The 5,000-nt window shown below is 40.2% G+C and overlaps 1 non-coding gene and 1 pseudogene across 1 annotated transcript in view; both read right to left on the bottom strand.

The window, feature by feature from the left end:
• Positions 1–706, bottom strand: part of LOC142356015 (large subunit ribosomal RNA) — a 3,522-nt gene extending 2,816 nt beyond the window's left edge. The window contains exon 1 of the ribosomal RNA XR_012761342.1: positions 1–706. This exon is cut by the window's left edge and continues 2,816 nt beyond it. This is a non-coding gene — a ribosomal RNA (large subunit ribosomal RNA).
• A 1,683-nt stretch (positions 707–2,389) lies between these two features.
• LOC142356014 (5.8S ribosomal RNA) lies at positions 2,390–2,541 on the bottom strand (annotated as a pseudogene).
• Positions 2,542–5,000: the final 2,459 nt, after the last annotated feature.

The following is a 5,000-nucleotide window of genomic DNA, read 5'->3' as shown; positions in this document are numbered from 1 at the left end:
TCACTTTCATTTCGCGTGTGCGCTTTCAATGAGCGACAACACTTGCAAGCAACTCACACTCCTTGGTCCGTGTTTCAAGACGGGCTGTAGAGAGCATTGAATAGGAAGTTGAGGTCAGACAGGCAATCAAGATCAATTTATCTCATTTTGTTTAGAATCAACAAGAAGAATTCCGAGGAAAACTTCTGCTCGATTCATTAACAAGATTTGCCAAAAGACGACAACTACACTACTCGGTAGCCGAGAATATAATATCAAGGCATTGAGTATGGTAACGCTCACTCCAGTTCCCCTTCAACAGTTTCACGTACTTTTCACTCTCTCTTCAGAGTGCTTTTCAACTTTCCCTCACGGTACTTGTTTACTATCGGTCTCGCTTTATAATTAGCTTTTGGAGAGACATATCTCCAGCTTCGAGTTGCACTTTCAAACAACTCTACTCATAGGAATGAGCCATTATGACTGGTATCGAAAATGACCTTTACAGGATTTTCACCTTCTTTGATGCTACTTTCCAGTAGACATCAGGACAAATTCACCAGTCTAGCATCAAACCATACCGGACACCGAGAAATGTTGCCATTTCTCTTCCCGATGAGCTTTTCCCTGTTCATTCGCCATTACTAAGGGATTCTCAGTTGATTTCTTTTCCTCCCCTTACTGATATGCTTAAGTTAAGGGGGTTCTCTCGCCCAATTCAGGTTATGTAGTTGATTGTCTCTTAATTGGTTCACTGACCAATATGAGACAGAAACCGATTCAGCAGTTTTGTTCGCTACTACTATCAAACACAGGTCGAAGTTTCCATTCAGTCATTAATTCCAACTTTCAAATGTTGTTGTTTCAGCTTTCGCTTACTAGAAGCAACATAATACTCGCTGCAATACAGACCTCGGGAAACCCTCACCGTGAATAAGGTTCACTCACATATTTCACTACATTTTGCGTGGGATTGGAGATGAGGCTACTCGTTCTTGCTCAGTACTAGGCTGAAAATTAACGAAACTTCGTTACAAACGTTCACATGTTGATGTTTCCGCTTTCGCGTACTCGAAACAACATAATACTAGTCTTTGTAATTTAGTTTCATAATTTCAACTGTTCTCATGCAGAATTTTTGCTCATTCTTATCCCAAATTTTGACCTGGCTACTAGTTACACTCCTTGTACTTATTGCAAAATGACCACAAATTTCAACAGCTTTCACATGTTGCTGTTTCGGCTTTCGCTTACTACAGTCAACATAATACTCGTTGCAAATTAAGTGCTCGGCATCTGCAATTTTCCAAAGACGAAGTTTCGCCAGTTCAATTTTCGCTCGCCAATTATGGCTACTAATTCACACGGTACTGAGCTCAACAACATTAAATTTGTTCAGCAAGACTTTCACATGTTGATGTTTTGGCTTTCGCCTACTAGAAGCAACATAATACTCGTCTTGTTAGCTCATTCAATGAGAATAGCTTTTCCCGTTGAGAATTTTTGCCTTCAATTGGCGTTGTAGTGAGTTTGGCTACTCAGATCACCAAATACTTGTGACAATTCGAACCAGAAATGTTTTCAATTTTCACATGCTGATGTTTCGGATTCAACCTACTAGAAGCAGCATAATACTTGTATTCAACAATTTCTGTATCAAATCCCAGTTTTCTCTGGTGCATCTTTGCCAAACTATTCCAAACTGCCTGAGTCTGAATACCAATTACAGGTACTAGTAAATGCACGTTACTAAGGACTATATAGTTCTAGGTTACTGTACACAACGACGTTCACATGTTGATGTTTCAGCTGCCGCTTACTAGAAACAACATAATACTTATCGTGCATACCTTTCCATAACTTGTCCTTTTCAGATGCATTAGTTTCCCTTTGTCTTGGCTTCTACAGTCAGACTGGCTACTAGTAACAGCACAGTACTAATCACATATCGTTCTACAGTTTGCAGACAACTTTCACATGTTGATGTTTCAGCTTTCGCCTACTAGAAACAACATAATACTCGCTGTATACATTTGTAGTTCTCTATGTAACTTTCATGTGAAGAAGTTTCGCCAGTCTTTTTGACTGTCTCAAATCTGAGTCATGCTTAGGCTACTAGTTGCTTCATAGTACTTATCGCCTCGAGATCATTGAACAAAACTTGATTTTCACATGTTGCTGTTTCAGCTTCCGCTTACTAGAAACAACATAATACTAGTCTCATTAAGTTCCGTCTCTTTGCAATTTTCTTATGAAGAAAATTCGCCATCACAATGACTCCAGCAGTTCTTGATCAAGGAATGCAATCATTGATCAGAATGCTATTATTTGAATCGGTTCTGCTTTAAGTGTTCCAATTTTATTGGAAGCACCAACAATAGAACATCAATGTGTTCAATCGAGAGTTATATAACCCTGAATCGGACGCAGTCAACAGCCGAAGCCGAGACCGCCTTTTGCGTTAGAGAGGTCGGTAAACAAATCTTGCGATTCATACCGAATTAACACATATAGCTGTGCTCCTCTTCGTAAAGCGAGCCAAGTGATCCCCTGTTGAAGGATGTATTTGGACCAATCTAGTAGCATTTGGTTTCCAACAAGCTCTCCCAAGTTAGCTTACTTATTGGGCTTTTCAACCAATTCGGTTGGCTACAAGCATCATCAAAGTACTAGCCACAGTTTGATCGCAAAATTCTACGACTTTCACATGTTGATGTTTCGGCTTGCGCTTAGCCTACTATAAGCAACATAATACTAGTCATATCATAGAGCGTGATCAGCTTGTGACGTTCTCATGATGAAGTTTCACCAACAGTGTCTCACTTCGAGCTTAAATCCAGCTACTAGTAACTACACAGTACTGACTGCAACGATAACTTTTATCTATACCTTTCACATGCTGCGCTTTCGGCCAGGGCCTACTAACGTCAACATAATACTCGATATAAACTTTTGTTCATGATGCAGCTTCCCCATGCAGAAGTTTCGCCTTCAAATGCTCTCTTGGCCATATGACGTAAGAAAAGGTTACTAGTAACATCACAGTACTAGCCACAGTTTGATTGCAAAATTCTACGACTTTCACATGTTGATGTTTCGGCTTGCGCTTAGCCTACTAGAAGCAACATAATACTAGTCATATCATAGAGCGTGATCAGCTTGTGACGTTCTCATGATGAAGTTTCACCAACAGTGTCTCATTTCGAGCTTAAATCCAGCTACTAGTAACTACACAGTACTGACTGCAACGCTAACTTTTATCTATACCTTTCACATGCTGCGCTTTCGGCCAGGGCCTACTAACGTCAACATAATACTCGATATAAACTTTTGTTCATGATGCAGCTTCCCCATGCAGAAGTTTCGCCTTCAAATGCTCTCTTGGCCATATGACGTAACACAAGGTTACTAGTAACATCACAGTACTAGCCACAATTTGATCGCAAAATTCTACGACTTTCACATGTTGATGTTTCGGCTTGCGCTTAGCCTACTAGAAGCAACATAATACTAGTCATATCATGGAGCGTGATCAGCTTGTGACGTTCTCATGATGAAGTTTCACCAACAGTGTCTCATTTCGAGCTTAAATCCAGCTACTAGTAACTACACAGTACTGACTGCAACGATAACTTTTATCTATACCTTTCACATGCTGCGCTTTCGGCCAGGGCCTACTAATGTCAACATAATACTCGATATAAACTTTTGTTCATGATGCAGCTTCCCCATGCAGAAGTTTCGCCTTCAAATGCTCTCTTGGCCATATGACGTAACACAAGGTTACTAGTAACATCACAGTACTAGCCACAATTTGATCGCAAAATTCTACGACTTTCACATGTTGATGTTTCGGCTTGCGCTTAGCCTACTAGAAGCAACATAATACTAGTCATATCATAGAGCTTGATCAGCTTGTGACATTCTCATGATGAAGTTTCACCAACAGTGTCTCATTTTGAGCTTAAATCCAGCTACTAGTAACTACACAGTACTGACTGCAACAATAACTTTTATCTATACCTTTCACATGCTGCGTTTTCGGCCAAGGCCTACTAACGTCAACATAATACTCGATATAAAATTTTGATCATGATGCAGCTTTCCCATGCAGAAGTTTCGCCTTCAAATGCTCTCTTGGCCATATGACGGAACACCAGGTTACTAGTAACATCACAGTACTAGCCACAGTTTGATTGCAAAATTCTACGACTTTCACATGTTGATGTTTCGGCTTGCGCTTAGCCTACTAGAAGCAACATAATACTAGTCATATCATAGAGCTTGATCAGCTTGTGACATTCTCATGATGAAGTTTCACCAACAGTGTCTCATTTTGAGCTTAAATCCAGCTACTAGTAACTACACAGTACTGACTGCAACAATAACTTTTATCTATACCTTTCACATGCTGCGTTTTCGGCCAAGGCCTACTAACGTCAACATAATACTCGATATAAAATTTTGATCATGATGCAGCTTTCCCATGCAGAAGTTTCGCCTTCAAATGCTCTCTTGGCCATATGACGGAACACCAGGTTACTAGTAACATCACAGTACTAGCCACAGTTTGATTGCAAAATTCTACGACTTTCACATGTTGATGTTTCGGCTTGCGCTTAGCCTACTAGAAGCAACATAATACTAGTCATATCATAGAGCGTGATCAGCTTGTGACGTTCTCATGATGAAGTTTCACCAATAGTGTTTCATTCGAATTGGTTCTGCTTTAAGCTCTCCAATTGTTTTGGATGAACCAGTTTTGCCCTTCGAAGCCACTTTTGTGAGCTTTTGTGGGTCTTTACCAAGAGGATATACCTCAAGGCCTCTTTCAATTCCTTTAAGTTCTTTCAACTCCTTTACAGTTTCTAGGTTCACATAGCTGCAAACCTTATTTCTAGTTTTAAGTCTGGCCAACTTGGGGAGAGTTGGTGCAGACCGTGACCAATTCTAGTAGGATGCCACAACAAGAATGTGATCAACTTAGCTTGTCGATGAACCTGCCCCACATTCAAACAACT

The sequence above is a fragment of the Convolutriloba macropyga genome, unplaced genomic scaffold (genome assembly GCF_964194025.1).
Source record: "Convolutriloba macropyga unplaced genomic scaffold, txConMacr16.3 SCAFFOLD_3187, whole genome shotgun sequence".
Taxonomy (NCBI): domain Eukaryota; kingdom Metazoa; phylum Xenacoelomorpha; order Acoela; family Convolutidae; genus Convolutriloba; species Convolutriloba macropyga.
Note: the sequence above shows the minus strand (reverse complement) of the source record. Positions and strands in the feature narration are given on the sequence as shown.